We start from the raw sequence: 16,577 nt of genomic DNA, 5'->3' as shown, positions 1-16,577 counted from the left end.
CTGAAAGACAGCTTTGCCAGATACAGAATTCTTGGTTGACAATTTCTTTTTCTTCCAATATTTTGAATCTATCATCCTATTCTCTCCTGACTTGAAAAGGTTTTGTTGAAATATCCACTTATAGTGTTATAGGGTTCCTTTTTAAGTATGTGCGGAGGCTACTGGCTTTGTTCTGCAGACCATCAACTCCTCCTGCCAGACCCTGGCCTCCAGCCTTGCTGAGCCACACAGTCCCACAGCTGTTACCACTCAGGCTTTCTGATCCACTGGGCCCCAGAGCTCCTCTCGAAAGTGGGTGGGACTGTGAATTAGCCTCCCAGCTTGAGCAGGAGAGGGCCAGACTCGGTTCCAGGGCCCCAGCAGGGCTCCTCTTTTTGAGGGCCTCCTTCAGGCAGATCTGCACCCCTCCGAGTTCCCTGGTCATATTGTTGGTATCCTGGCTCTGCAGATGAGTAAAGCTGCTGGCTGAGATGACAATTCCTAGGACGCTGAAGGTAGGAACTCAGTCTGCCAGGATCCCAGGGCTGGTTATTGCAAGGGCCTCTCCACTCTGCCATCTTGGTCCTATTCCTAGTGGTCAAGCTCCTGAGATCTTCCTGCACTTCCCATAGGCTGAGACCAAAGTGGGGGTTCCCAGGAATGGACCCACAACCCTGGGGAATCTAAATGTCTACCCTGGGCTCTCTCTCCCCACTGGGGGAACCAGAGGTTCGGAGGGCACCACCTCGGTGAGGGGCCATGTGGTCAGTACGTCAACCCTCCCATGCGGCCTGTCTTGGTCTTCGTGGCACAAGGGAGGCTTGGCCTTAAGCGCACGTTCTAGGATGTTCTCTGCGCTGCCTTTTCCATAAATAGTTTTTTGTTGTTGTTCCTGTGACGGTGGAGTGAAGTTAGGAGTGAGATGTGGTTACCCATCTGGTTGGCAACACCTCCCTGCGCCTCTGCTTTTATACTCCAGGCAAGACTCGCAGGCCCCAGACTCACCTCCTCTGGACCTTTGAACTTGCTGTTCCCTCTGCCTGGGATGCTGAGCCTCTCTCTTTGTCATGGCAGTCCAAGCGTGGGTTGGAAAAGAAATTTCCAGGCACAGAGCATTTCAGAAGGGAGAGAGTTTATTAAAAGCAAGGAGTAGAAATAATGAAGGCACTGCCAGTGCGGTGGGTCCGGGAGAGCTGACGCTTTCTGTGGGTTAATAGCCAATTTTTTATAGCCTCAAGACAGAAACTTCCTGCTGGAAGGGTGGCATTAGGTAATGGGTTAGGGCACTAGAGGGTGAGTAGCCAGTTGGGCGTTTTTGCCTAATTTGGGGTCAGGAAGCCTGCTGGTGATGATCAGGGGCTTTGGGCAACGGTCACAGAGGGGCTCAGTCAATTCTGGAGATGACCTTGTCTCTGACTTCTGTGGCTCCAAGGGCTTCACTTCTGTGGCTTTGGGGCAGGACTCCACAGTCTTTACCTATCTCCTCTCTCCTATTTATCCTTTGACTCTCAGTTGGAGGTCACCTCCTCCGGGAAGCCCTCCCTGCCCCCATGATTTTGCCGGATTGTGTGTACCTTTCTCTCTGTGAGCCCTGGTTGCCAGGGACAGCTGTGTTCACTGCTTAGATCTCAATCTGTGGGTATGTTGATGGACTATGTCGGGGTAGAATGAAATCCTTAGAGGAAGATGAACCTGCAGCCCAGGATGGAAGCCAGAAAAGGCTTGGCAGGACAGGAGAACAGCTACCAGGTGGAAGGACCAGCCTGAGCAAAGGCCTGGAGGTAGGACTTGCCAGAATGGACTTTGCAGGGAGTTGTCCCCACCCCCGCCCCCCATGCATCTAGGCCCAGAGCAGCACTGCCATCATACTACGCACACATGCCTCATGGTCGCTTGCTGTCGCCCGGAGCGCGGTAAAAAACAATCAGCAGGTGATATAGATCGTGCTTCTGCTCACCCTGTGGTTGGTAATGCTGATTGCTCCCGTACAGCTTCGGCCAGGGTCATGGGCAATGGCAGGTGTGCTGTCCTTGGTCACTCAGTCGTGTCTGACTCTTTGTGACCCCAAGGACTGTAGCCTGTCAGTCTCCTCTGTCCCTGGGGATTCTCCAGGCTGGAACACTGGAGTGGGTCACCATGTCCTCCTCCAGGGGATCTTCCCAACCCAGGGATCAACCCAGGTCTCCCACATTGCCGGTAGATTCTTTACCGTCTGAGCCACCAGGGAAGCCTAAGAATACTGGAGTGGGTAGCCTATCCCTTCTTCAGGGGATCTTCCCAACCCAGGAATCAAACTGGGGTCTCCTGCATTGCAGGTGGATTCTTTACCAGCTGAACCACAAGGAAAGCTTAAAACATATCTAGAAATGCTCATTTGGAGAAAGATGTTTTTATACAGTTTGGGGGCAAATGAAGCCATTCAACAGAACTGTGCCATAAACACCACCAACAGGTGCAGACTTCCACGCTAGCATCCTTCCGAAGTCCACAGCTTCCACTCCCCTCTGTCTGGTCCAGGACGCCAGCCACACACTGTGCTACATGATCACTGCTGGGTACATCCTCTGTTCGCTGTTAGTATGAGGGAGGGAGGCCTGGATTTGTCTGCAGCCCATCCCAGAATGGGGGCACTGGGGTCATGGGCACCGAGTCTGGCTGCACGGTGTACCCCACAAAGCGGGGGTGCAGGCACTGCCCTGATGGAGCACAAGCTGGATGGCCTGCTGGCAGTTAAGCATGGAGAAGATCGTGGGCATGTTCACATACATGTTCATGGTGCCCTTGGGCAGGCAACAATTGATCTGCGACCTGGTTGGGGGTGCCCAGGCCTCCAAATTGGTGCTAGAGCTTGGGTGCTAAATATCTCAGACTCTTGTGCACCCCGCTTTTGGGCAGGTGGTATAGTACCTTCTGTAGAAGTCCCAGAGCTAGCTCACTCTTTATGCTGGGGTTTCCCAGGGAGTCATGTGATTTCAGCTTGCATCTTTGCTGCTGGGAAGATTGGTCATTTATAAGACCACAGACCTCAGTCCATTCTTTTTTTTTTAACTTTTTATTCTGTGGGCTTTCTCTAGTGGTCCAGTTGTTGAGAATCTGTGCTTCCCCTGCACGGGCCACAGGTTCCATCTCTGATCGGGGAAGTAAGATTACATATGCCTCACAATAAGTGCAGCCAAAACAAACAAAAAACTGTAAAAAAAAAAAAAAAAAAAAGGAAAAAAGAAAAACCCAACTTTTTATTTTGGAATGATTTCTAGATCTATAGAAAATTGCCAAGATAGCACAGAGAGAATATATGTATATGAGTGTATGTATCTTACATGTGAAAGTGAAGTGTTAGTCATTCAGTCGTCTCCGAATATATGTGACCCCATGGACGGTAGTCCATCAGGCTCCTCTGTCCGTGGAATTCTCCATAAGAATACTGGAATGGGTTGCCATTTCCTTCTCCAGGGGATCTTCCCGACCCAGGGATTGAACCCAAGTCTCCCACATTGCAGGCAGACACTTTACCAGCTGAGCCACCAGGGAAGCCTGTATCTTATATAACCCACCTCAATAACCCACCATTAGTATAATATCCAAAGCAGGAAACTAACATGGATACACTGTATCTCATTCTATGCAATTGTATCATACAGGTGTGTTGACTCTTGTAACCACCATCTTGATGCATATCTGTTCCGTCACCCGCACAAAGATCTCTCCTGCATCTCTGTATGTTGTAGAAAGGAAATGGTACAGTACAGCCGTGCTTTGAGATGGCTTTTTTCTTTTGAAGGAATGCCCTTGAGATTCACCTAATGGTTAAGTGCTGGGTGGTCTGTTCCTTTTCGTGACTGAGTGGTATTCCCTGGTGTGGATGGGCCCTGGTGTACTCATCACAGGACATCAAGGTTGTTTCCAGGTTTTTGTCTATTACGAATAAAGCAGCGACAAACACTCATGTCCAGGTTTTTGCAACAACATAAGTTTTCATTTCTCTGGGATACATGCCCAGGAGTACAATTGCTGAATCTTACGGTAAGTGTTTAGTGTTTTAAGAAACTGCCAAGCTGTGTCCCAGGGGGACTGTACCATTTCACATTCTCACCAGCAGAGCGTGTGATCCAGTTTCTCCGTACTCAGAGCAGCTCTGATCTCCATTCAGGCTTGTCCTGAAAACCCCACATCCCAAGTTTTATTTTTAGGGGAGGAGAGTTTCCTGGGCCCTGGGGACAGCCCTTGGAAGTGGGGGGTGTGGGTTGTAAGCTTGTGATTCTATTTCAGGGAGAATTCTGCCATAGACTAAATGTTTGTGTGTCTCCAAGAATCCCAATTTTAAAGCTCTAATACTCAGAGTGATGGTGTTTGGAGATGGAGCCTTTTGGAAGTAATTGGGTTTGGTATAGGTTATGAGGGTGGCACCTTGTGATGGGATTAGCGCCTTTATAAGGGGTTCCCAAGTGATGCTAGTGGTAAGGAACCCACCTGCCAATGCAGGAGGTGTAAGAGATGAGGGTTCAGTCCCTGGGTTGGGAAGAAGGAAATGGCAACCCACTCCAGTATTCTTGCCTGAAGAATCCCATGGACAGGTGGCAGGCTACAGTCCATAGGGTCGCACAGCTGCTGCCGCTGCTGCTAAGTCAAGTCAGTCGTGTCTGACTCTGTGCGACCCCATAGACGGCAGCCCACCAGGCTCCCCTGTCCCTGGGATTTTCCAGGCAAGAACACTGGAGTGGGTTGCCATTTCCTTCTCCAATACACGAAAGTGAAAAGTGAAAGTGAAGTCACTCAGTCGTGTCTGACTCTTAATGACCCCATGGACTGCAGCCTACCAGGCTCCTCTGTCCATGGGATTTTCCAGGCAAGAGTACTGGAGTGGGTTACCAGTGCCTTCTCCAAGGGTTGCGCAGAGTCAGACACAATTGAAGTGACTTAGCATGCATGCGTGCAAAGGGATGAAGGGACCAGACACTGTCTCTCTCTCTCTCCGGGCCATATGAGGACACAGCAAGAAAGCAACCATCTGCAAGCCAGGGAGAGGGCTCTTGCTAGAACCCAACCATGCTGGCACCCTGATCTCGGACTTCCAGCCTCCCAAAGTGTAAGGAATACATTCTTGTTGTTTAAGCCACCCAGTCGATGGTATTTTGTTATGGCAGCTCAAGCCGACTAGGACAAGTTGGAAAGCTCCCAGCCCCTGGAGCTCTGGGGCTTCCTAAGCTTATAGGATCCAAGATGCTACCAACCGTCAGACAGAACACCCACACAAGGCAGATGCCAGACTTTGAAGCATAGAGTCAGAGGCATTCACTGAGGACTTTATCTGTAAAAGCAAAATATGCAATTGGTTTTGTCCTGTGGTCCATAGAATTTAGTCTTGCCACTATATGCGGATCCTCAAATTAAAAAAAAAGAAACCATCAGGTGTTGGGGACAATTTGGGCATACTTTTTCTTCCAACAAATTGCACCCTGGAATGACACACACCTCTCTATGCCTCTTAGATTTTATCGTGCAAATAATCATGGGGGCTTTATGCACGGGCACCCCTCCCCCCTGAGGTTCCTTGACTTTTGCCAAGCGCCTTAACCCACTGGCCCTTAACCCATTGCTAATCAGCTCCGGGAGTTGGTGGTGGACAGGGAGGCCTTGCGTGCTGCGATTCATGGGGTCGCAAAGAGTCAGACACGACTGAGTGACTGAACTGAACTGACCTGAATCAGGTCTGTCTTTTTTGCTTTTTAACCTTTTTTAAAAAAACAGGAAGTTACAAAAATAGTACATAGAGTCCTAAGTACGCTTCCCCCAGTGCTGACATTTTTGGCCGCTTGGTGTGCAGGGTCTTTGTTCCCCAACCAGGGATGGAACCCCTGTCCCCCCCGCACTGGAAGTGTGGACTCTTAACCACTGGACCTCCAGGGAAGTCCCCAGTGCTGACATTTTCTTTATGACTATAGGGCAGTATCAAAGCCAAGAAATCGACGTTGGGCTCATACTGTTAATTAGAGGACAGTATTCAGATGGCATTATTTTTTAACCTGCATGTGTGTGTGTATTTGTTTCTATGTAGGTTTGTTCCTTGGATAGATGTGTGTGTCCACCAGCACTCTCAGGATCCAGGACTTCACTCCTCCACCTTCATAAAGCAGTTCTCTTGTGCTATTTGTCTTTTGTTTGATTTTATTGAAGTATAGTTGATTTACAATGTTGCGTTAATTTCTGCTGTACAGCAAAATGACTCCGTTATACATATATATACACTCTTTTTCATATTTTTTTCCATTATGGTTTACCCCAGGATATTGAATATAGTTCTCTGTGCTACACGGTAGAACCTTGTTGTATATCCGTTCTGTGTACAATTGTTTACATCTGCCAACTCCAACCTCCTGCTCTATCCCTCCCCCTCCCTCTTGGCAACCTCACATCTAATTCTCTGTGTCTGTGAGTTAGTTTCTCTTTCATAGATAAGTTCGTTTGTGCCATATTTTAGATTCCATATAAAAGTGATATCATATCATATTTGTCTTTCTCTTTCTGACTGACTTATTATGACAGTCTTTGGGTTCATCCATGTTGCAGCAAAAGGCGTCATTTCCTTCTTGTTTATGTGAGTAGTATTCCATGATATATTTGCTCCCCGTCTTCTCTATCCATTCATCAGTCGATGGACACAGGTTGTTTCCATGTCTTGGCTGCTGTGAATAGTGTTGCTATGAACTTAGGGGTGCATGAATCTTTTCAAATTATAATTTTGTCTGGGTATATGTCCAGGAGTGGGGTCACTGGATCAGACTCTCATGCTATTTCTTAATCTTAACCCCTGCCCCAGGAAACCACTGATCCATTCTCCATCTCCTTAGTCTTTTCATTCTGAGAATGTTGTACAGGTAAAATCAGATAGCACACAACCTTCTGAAATCTACTGTCTTAATTCTGCATGGCTGCCCCTGAGGTCTGTGCAGGTTGCTATGTGGATCAATCAGTTTTTCCTTTTTGTGACTGAGTAATATTCCAGGTACTGGTTGGCTAACGTTTGTTCAGCCCACTCATTCACTGAAGGATGTTTGGTCTCCAGTATTTTGCTCTTATGAATGGAGCTGTTATGAATATTTGTGTACACTTTTTTGCATGAACATATGTTTTCATTTCTCTGGGATAAATGCCCAGGAATGCCTTCATTGAGTTCTATGGCAGTTACATGTTTGGTCTTTAAAGAAACTGCCAATCTGTGATCCACAGTGACTCTACCATTTTTTCTCTCCTCTGGCAACATGCGAGAGATCCAGGTTTTCGCACAGCCTCTCCAACATCTGGTATCTTCACCATTTTTTGTTTTTAGCTCTTCCTATAGGTATGATAGTATCTCATTGTGGTTTTACTTTGCGTTTCCCTAATGGCTAGTGATGCCAAACATCTTTTCATGTGTTTTTTTTTTTGGCATCAGATTATTCTCTTTTTCAAAAAAAAAAAAAAAATGAGGCTTTCCACACAGCAAACAGTACATATCTTCAGGGTATATCTTAATGAATTTTTACAATAGTGTAGAGTATTGTAACTGCCACCCAGATCAAGATAAAAATCATGGCCAGAACAGATCATAGAAGGTTCCTCCACGTTCCCTCTCTCAGCTATTTCTCCCTCCTGGCAGCATCCAGTGATCTGATCTGGGTGACAGTGGTATGCAAAATAAAGCCCCCCAAAGATACCTACATCCTAGTCCCCAAATCTGTAAGAATGTTAGGTTACATGGCAAAGGGTTACCTGAAGTTTGCAGGTGAAATGAAGTTGGCTAGTCAGCCGACTTTAAAATAGAGATGCTCATGGATTTATAGGTCAGCTCAAGGTAATCAAGGTTCTGAAGAGTGGAAAAGAAAGAGGAGGAGAGAGAAGATTTTTTAAAGGTTAGTTTTTATAAAGATTTATTTATATTTTCTGGCTGTGGCAGATCTTCGTCGCTGGGAATGGGCTCTCTCTAGTTGCAGTATGCAGCTTTCTCTTTGAAGTGTCTTTTCTTGTTGCAGAACATGAGCTCTAGCGGGTGGGCTCAGTAGTTGCAGCACATGGGCTTTGTTGCTTTGAAACATGTGGGATCTTCCCAGACCAGGGATCAAACCCATATCCCCTGCATTGGCAGGCAGATTCGTAACCATTGAACCACCAAGGAAGTCTTATATATTGGTTCTTGTATGAACATATGTTTTCCTTTCTCTTGGGTAAATACCTAGGGTTAGCATGTATGTGTCCTAACTAAGCAAATCAACTTTGTAAATATCCACCGAGCCATTTTCCAAAGTGGTTTTACCACATCTTGCATCCCCACCAGTGATGTCTGAGTATTTCAACTGCCCCATTAGCCTCACCAGTGCTTGACATTGTCAGGCTTTTAAAATTTTAGACACTCCAGAGCCACAGTGTCCAATGCAGTAGCTGTTACCCACGTGTGATTGTTTATTTGATTACCTTGTTTTTGTTTTTGTTTTTTTTGGCATGTGGGATCTCAGATCTCTGACCAGGGATTGAACCTGTGCCCCTTGCAACAGAAGCACAGTGCTAATAATCATGGATCTGCCAGGGACGTCCCTCTTTATTTACTTTTAATTGAAATATGGTTGAGTTACAAGATTATATTGGTTTCAGGTGTCCAACATAGTAATTTTATATCTTCATAGAGTATATTCCGTTGTTGTTCAGTCGCTAAGTCATGTCTAAATTCTTTGCGACCTCACAGACGGCAGCACACCAGGCTCCTCTGTCCTCCACCATCTCCCAGAGTTTGCTCAAACTCATGTTCACTGGATCAGTGATGCTATTTAAATGTCATCGTCTGCCGCCCCTTTTTCCTTTTGCATTCGGTCTTTCCCAGCATCAGGGTCTTTTCCAGTGAGTTGTCTCTTTGCCTCAGGTGGCCAATGTGTTGGAGCTTCAACATCAGTCCTTCCAATGAATATTCAGGGTTCATTTCCTTTAGGATTGACTGGTTTGATCTCCTTGCAGTACAAAGGACTCTTAAGAGTCTTCTCCGGCACCACAATTCGAAAGCATCGATTTTTCGGTGCTCAGCCTTCTTTATTGTCCAACTCTCACATCTGAACATGACTACTGGAAAAACCATAGCTTTGAGTGTATGGACCTTTGTCAGCCAAGTGATTCCATGCAAAGTTTTTATGAAACTACTGACTTTATTTTCTGTGCTCACGTGACTATTTAAATTCAAATTAATTTAAATGAAACAAAATGGAAAATCCAGCTCTTTGTTTATGCTGGTCACCTTTCATGTGTTCAGTAGCCACATGTAGCTAGAAGCTACTGTATTGAACAGGACAGATAGAGACCATTTCCATCACCATAGAAACTTCTAATAAATACTGCTTTTTCTAGTGAGTATGCGGAGGTATCTCATTGGCTTTAATTTGTTTTAATTGAAGTATAGTTGATTGACAGTGCTGTTAGTTTCTGGTGTAGAACAAAATGATTCAGTTATATATATTATATATATTTACTCTTTCAGTATGTATATATTCAGAATATATACATATATTTTACCATATATATATATATCTCTTCCATTATAAGTTATTACAGGATTTTTAATATAGTTCCTTGTTCTATACAGTAAGTCCTTGTTGCTGATCTATTTTATATACAATAGTGTGTGTCTGTTAATCCCAAACTTCTAATTTATCTCTTCATGCACCCCTTTCCCCTTTGTTAAACAGAAGTTTTCCGTGTCTGTGAGTCTATTCCTGTTTTGTAAATGTTTGTTTCATTCTTTTGGATTCCGCATATATGTGCTATCATATATTTGTCTTTCTCTGACTTAGTATAAAAATCTCTACGTCCATCCATGTTGCTGCAAATGACATTTTATTCTGTATTATGGCTAATATTCCACTGTATGTATATACCACATATTCTTAATGCATTCCTCTGTTGATAAACATTTAGGCTATTTCTGTATCTTGGCTATTATAAATAGTGCTGCTGTGAACATTGGGGTACGTGTATCTTTTCAAATTCATTTTCACTTTCTCAGAATATATGCCCAGGCGTGGGCCTGCTGGGTCACATGGTAAATCAGAGTTTAGTTTATTAAGGAACCTCCATAAGGTTTTCTGCAGCGGCTGTAACAGTTTACATTCTCACCAAAAGCATTGATGGTAAATCCCCACACCCTCTCCAGCATTTGTTTGTAGACTTCTTGATGATGGACGTTCTGACTTGCGTGAGGCAGTACATCATTATAGTTTTGATTTGCGTTTCTCTAATGATTAGTGATGTTGAGCACCTTTTTATGTGCCTGTTGGCCATCTGAATGTCATCTTCAGAGAAATGTCTATTTAGGTTCATTTTTCAGTTGGTTTTTCTTTTTTTATATTGAGCTGTATGAACTGTTGTGTGTTTTGGAAATTAAACCCTTGTCGGTTGCATCGTTTGCCAATGTTTTTTTTTTTCCATTCTGAGGGTTGTCTTTTCCTTTTGTTTATATAGCTTTAATTTTTATTTCTCAGTATTGTTTTGTAAACCCCTCTTTTTTGTTAAGCATCTGGTGTTGTTTTTAAATTTTGTTTGTTTGTGCTGGGTCTTAGTTGTGCCATGTGAACTCTTAGTTGTAGCATGTAGGACCTAGTTCCCCTAGCAGGAATTAAACCCTGCACCCCTGCATTACAGCATGGAGTTTCAGCCACTGGACTGCCAAGGAAGTCCCCTCCAGTGCTGGATTCCAAAACCCTGGATGACAGCCTTTTCCATAGGAGGGACCAGAGTCGGTGACTCTCCATTAGCCTGCTGTGCTTGGCTGCAGTGTAGGGGGAAGGGGACAAATTCATGGGCATGCCCCCACTTTCCTTTGGACCATAATCAGGACCCCCATCTCTCTTGTTGCCCCCATATCTAGTCTCTCACCACATCCTTCATCCCGTTACTCTTCCTCTCCATCCCCACCCGTCCCTGGGAACTGCCCCCCACTTCCTGCTTCAAGTTTCTACCTCCTCCCATATTTCCTCCATGCAAAAGCCAGCATGATCTTTTCAAAACATAAATCTGATCATGTTTGTCCATTGCTAGAATGTCAGCTTCAGGAGGGTGATGATCTTCCTTTGATTTGCTCACTACTGGATGTCAAGTCCCTGGTATACAGTAGGTGCTCCATAAATGCTTGTTTAATGAAGGAATGACTTAGGACCATTACAACAGAGATCATGGGTGGGTGGCCACCCAATAGCCATCCTTATTCCCATCTTCTTTGGTCACAGCATCTTGGTATTATTTAGGGCACCAAAGCATCAACTAAAAACATCAGCCTCCTTTACCGCCAGATGTACTTTTGTGACAACATTCTAGCTGGTGAGATCCCAGCAGAAGTTTGCTTGGGATTTCTAGGGAGGCTCCTTTAAAAGAAGATGATTTAGATGGAAACTACATCATTTTATCCTCCTCCCCTTTTCTCCTTCCTGCTGTTTGGAATGTAAGACTGATGGCTGGACTTTGGCAGCCACTTTGGATCCTGAGTTGACTCTGAGAAGAGTAGAGAGAGGAGAAAGAGGAAGCCTGGGATGCTGAGGACCATGGATGTGCCAACCAGCCCAGAATTACTCACCTGCAGACATCATCTTTATCTTGTTTGAGCCATTATTAGTCCAGTATTTACTAATACTTAGTTTGGGTTCCCTAGAAGGAGACCCTGAAATAGGGTTTTGGGAGCAAGTAGTTTATGTGGGAGATGATGCCAGGAAGCCCTGGGTGGGGGTGGAGAAATTAGATGGGAAGGAATGGAGTTAATACAGAATGCATGCCCAAGTTATGTGACAGCTATGGATAACTGGGGCTCAGTCCACTGGGACCCTTGCTGACAGTCCAGAGCACAACCTTAGTTGTCCTACCTGAAGGATGAGGGAGCTGGGGAATTGATCTCCCAAATTCTGCTATCCTTGTGAGTGAGGGGTGAGTGAGAGGCAAGCTTCAGGTTGGGCCCTCTTGTTGTTTAGTCCCTAAGTCTTGTCTGACTCTTTGAGACTCCATGGACTGTAACCCGTCAAGCTCCTCTGTCCATGGGATTTCCCAGGCAAGAATATTGGAGTGAGTTGCAATTTCCTTCTCCAGGGGATCTTCCCAACCCAGGGGTTGAACCTGCATTGGCAGGTGGGTTCTTTACCACTGGGCCACCAGGGAAGCCCCAGGCTCACCCTGCACGGAGGAAAATCCCACAGCAGAGTCAGGGTTTTGCATTCAGGAGCCTTTGGTGTGTTGAGATGAGCACAAGGGCATGGGAATTTTCCAGGGGCCCCCATTTTCCTTTTTTTTTTTTAATATGTATTTATGTATTTTTGGCTACACTGGATCGTCATTACTGTATGCAGGCCTTATCTAGTTGTGGGGAGCCTGGGCTCCTCACTAGTTGTGGTACTTAGTTTTCTTACTGCAGCGGCTTCTCTTGTTGTGGAGCACAGGCTCAGTATTTACGGCATATGGGCTTAGATGCTCTGAGGCATGTAGAATCTTCCTGGACCAGTGGTCGAACTGCTGTCCCCTGCATTGGCAGGCAGATTCTTAACCACTGGACCACCAGGGAAGTCTTCCCCCATTCTTCTTAGGACAGACTCCTCAGTATGAGTTGCAAGGTCCAGCCTCCCTTGCCTTCACCTCTTGAATCTCGTTCCACCTTATACTCTCAAAGGCACCCCAAACTCCTCAAAGGCACCAAGCCCCTTGCACCTCCTTGCAGGCCTTTCCCCAGGCTGTTCTCTGGAGCATCCTTCACCCCTCCCTTCTCCTGGCCAACGCCTATTCATCATTTACACCTTTAACACCGTCTCCTCCAGGAAGCCTTCCCTGATGCCCCCATCCAATTCAAGCCCCTAGTTCCAGCTTCCCACACCTTCCTGTGTGCTCACCTTTGGAGAAATTCTCATGGCCATATTTAGACAATTGTTTGTACACAATTTAGGGTTTGTCTCATCTGCCTGCTCCCCCAAAGGTGCCCCCCATATCTGGGGCATCCATCCTGGGGCCTGGTATGCAGCAGATGCTCAATCTATAGGGGAATTCATGAGGGCAGACCTTCCCCTGCCAGGAGACTGAAGCGTGGCTCGGATCACAGAGCAGAGCCCACTGGCATCTTTGCTGCTGCTTCCATGGTCCCCCTGGGGACCCCCCTGGCCCTTTATTCCAGAACTCCTGTAATTGAAAGCAAATGTTCCCTCCAGAAGTTTACCCTATCTGTGTTCATCTTCTGCACGGGCTAATTTTATTAAAGTTCCCCAAAGAGGGAATTGTAAATTCATTAGCACGCATCTTGGACCAGACCCTCCTCTATGCCGGGTAAAAAAAAAGATTAGAAGTCAGCTGGGCCCGATGATAATGAAACAGAAGATGCTCCAACATAATTCTTAATTAAACGGTAATGAGATAAGGAGTTGTCGCCGTCTTGTGGGCCTGGCCTGAGTCGCCCGTGTTCTCACTGTAACTCTGTGATTTACGATTTTCCTCCCTCAAAGATGTAATTAGTTTTTGCTTCCCACTTAAAAAATCCTAAACATTATTTAGATTATTAAAAAAAAAAAACAACTGGCTGCCATTGGGGGTTGTTTTTATCCTGGTGCAGTAGTAGTGTCAATTTAGAAAAAAATAAATGCAGGAGGGTGAAGGAGGAGGGTGCGAGATGAGAAACTGTAGCGGAAGAGCAGGAGACTGTGTCCAGTTCTCTCCTGGGCCAGCCTGCTGGACTAGGACTGATGGTGCTGCCCCCAGAGATGGCCTTGCATTTCTGGGGTCATTTAGGACTACTGCCATCTCTCTCAGGGGCTTCCATGGTGGCTCAGTGGTAAAGAACCCACCTGCCAATGCAGGAGAGGCAGGTTCAATCCCTGGGTCAGGAAGATCCCCTGGAGAAGGAAATGGCAACCCACTCCAGTATTCTTGTCTGGAAAATCCTATGGACAGAGGAGCCTGGTGGGCTACAGTCCATGGGGTCACCAAGAGTTTGACATAACTGAGCACGCATGCACGTCTCCCTCAGAGCCTCTTGCAGCCCCACATGCGGGAATATTTGGGGTTCACTTGGCCTCTGTCTCCTTGTCACTGAGCCCTGGGGTCAGGATGGACTTGTATCTCGCAGAGTTGTTTGGTGGCGAGTGGTAGAAACCACTTCTGCTGGCTTGGAGGAGTTGGGTCTGAGCAGTGGGATACCAAAGGGGATTCACAGAATGGAGACAGGAGGGCAGTCAGGTTTGCCCCATGGCCTCATGCTAACTCCCTCCCCTCCTGCCACCATTTCAAAGCCCCAGGAGAGGGTGGCCTGGCCTCAAACCAGGACGGCCTCTCACACACCTTCGCGTGGGGTCATGGGAGGACTAGGTCGTCCATCGAAGGAGGACATCATGACACCCCAAAACTACGTGCAATGAGAGCCTCCCTGAAACAGAAGCCAGGTGCAATTAAACATGACTGCTCAGGTCCCCAGTGATGACTCTGCTGCGGGACTTCCCACAGCCCATTTGAAAACAGTGTTGTGGCAAGGCGGGTGTGTGTGTGCAATCCCCAGTCAGCACATCTGTTCCTTAGAAGTGGGCTCATGGCCACGATGACAGGTGAAATCAAAACCACTAACAGTTTTTTAAAATTTACTTATTTTTGGCTGTGCTGGGTCTTTGTTGCTGTGCAGGGGCTTTCTCTAGTTCTGCAAGTGTTGGCTACTCTCTAGAGCTTGGGCTTTGCATTGCGGGGGCTTCTCTTGTTGTGGCTCCTGGGCTCTGGGGTCCGTGAGCTTCAGTAGTTGTGGCACACGGGCTCAGCATGTGGAATCTTCCCACACCAGGGATGGAACCCGAGTCCCCTGCATCAGCAGGTGGATTCTTATCCACAGGACCACCAGGGACATCCTGTTACGACTTTTCTTACTTGATTGTTTCTGCTTTGTTTCTGCACCCCCCTCACTTCCCTAATTAATGAGACCAGAGCTTTCTCTACAAACAAAAAGCAGGGGAGGATGGACCTAGGGTCTGTTATAAAGACTGAAGTAAGCTGGAAAGAGAAAAATACCATGTATTAATGCATATGACTGGAATCTAGAAAAATGGTATAGATGATCTTATTTGCAAAGCAGAGAGACACAGACGTAGAGATCAAACATATGGACACCAAGGGTGAATGCGGGGGATGTGTAATGAGTTGGGAGATTGGGCTTGAGACATAAACAGTACTGATACTACATATAAAATAGATAACTAATGAGAACCTACTGTATAGCTCAGGGAACTCCACTCAATGCTCTGTGGTGGCCTAACTGGGAAGGAAATCCCCTAAAGAGGGGATATATGTGTACATACAGCTGGTTCACTTTGCGGTACAGCAGAAACTAACACAAAGCTACTACACTCCAAGAAAAATTAATCTACAAAGAAAAAGAGGACACGGGGGCTTTTGTACTCAGGAGGGCCCTGCAGAGTCCTGCTCAATTTCACCCAAAACCCAGTAGACTGGCTTTTCTGCGTGTGGGTGAGCAGACCCAAAGTCATTTTGGTGACAGTTCATTTACCTATTTAAAGTGTACTTATTGTCCTTCAGTCACTAAGTTGTGTCCGATTCTTTGCAACCCCATGGACTACAGCATGCCAGGCTCCCTGTCCTCCACTAGGTCTCAGAGTTTGCTCAAATTCATGCCCATTGAGTCAGTGATGCCATCCAACCATTTCATCCTCCATTGTCCCCTTCTCCTGCCTCCAGTCTTCCCAGCATCAGGGTCTTTCCCAGTGATTTGGCCCTTTGCATCAGGTGCCCAAAGTATTGAAGCCTCAACCTCAGCGTCAGTCCTTCCAATGAATATTCAGAGTTGATTTTGTTTAGGATTGACTGGTTTGATCTCCTTGCTGTCCATAGGGACTCTCCAGAATCTTCTCCAACACCACAATTTGAAAGCAATTCTTTGGCACTCAGCCTTCTTTATGGTCCAACTCTCACATCCGTACATGACTACTGGAAAAACCATAGCTTTGACTAGACGGACCTTTGTTGGTGAAGTGATATCTCTGCTTTTTAATACACAGTCTAGGTTTATGAACTCATACTTCATGTGCAACTATAAGGTGCCAGGCCTCTGCTGGGTGCTGGGGACCCTGCAGTGACCAAGAGAGACAAGATCCCGCCCATTAGAGACCTCACAGTCTAGTGAGGGGAGACCAATGTTCAATGCATAACCCCAAACTGAAATAGGAAATCACAACTGTAGTCACCTCCAGGAAGAAGCAGGGGGCTAGGAGGATGCTTGAAGGGGGATGGACCTGGTCTGGGGGATCTGTGAAGACTTCTGGAAGAAGTTTGAGCTGGGAGCTGAAGGATGCAGGGGAGATATGGGTGGGGGAGGGAACAGGGCAGAGAAAAGTGTGCCAGGCAGAGGGAACAGCCTGGGCAAAGGCACTGAGGTGGGACAGGTAGAGGGGCTGGAGGTACGCTGAGTATGAGGAGTTTGCCTCAGAAGGCCCTGCAGGCAAAAAAATTTTTTAATTATTGTTTTGGCCACACTGCATAACACGTAGGATCTTAGTTCCCTGACCAGGGATCAAATCCTCACCCCTTTCTTTGGAAGCTCAGCGTCTTAACCGCTGGACCACCAGCAA

The 16,577-nt window shown here is 46.4% G+C and overlaps 1 long non-coding RNA gene across 2 annotated transcripts in view; it reads left to right on the top strand.

Moving 5' to 3' along the window:
* Positions 1-355: 355 nt before the first annotated feature.
* The window catches only part of LOC147368768 (uncharacterized), a 39,126-nt gene continuing 22,904 nt past the window's right edge, over positions 356-16,577 (top strand). For both annotated transcript variants that reach the window (XR_015166810.1, XR_015166809.1), the window contains exon 1: positions 356-494. This is a non-coding gene — a long non-coding RNA (uncharacterized LOC147368768). The remainder of the gene's footprint in view (positions 495-16,577) is intronic.

This window comes from Bos grunniens, chromosome 7 (assembly GCF_055505025.1).
Source record: "Bos grunniens cultivar Pamir isolate PY7600 chromosome 7, Bosgru_T2T1.0, whole genome shotgun sequence".
Taxonomy (NCBI): Eukaryota; Metazoa; Chordata; class Mammalia; order Artiodactyla; family Bovidae; genus Bos; species Bos grunniens.
This window is presented reverse-complemented; position numbering and strand designations above follow the sequence as displayed.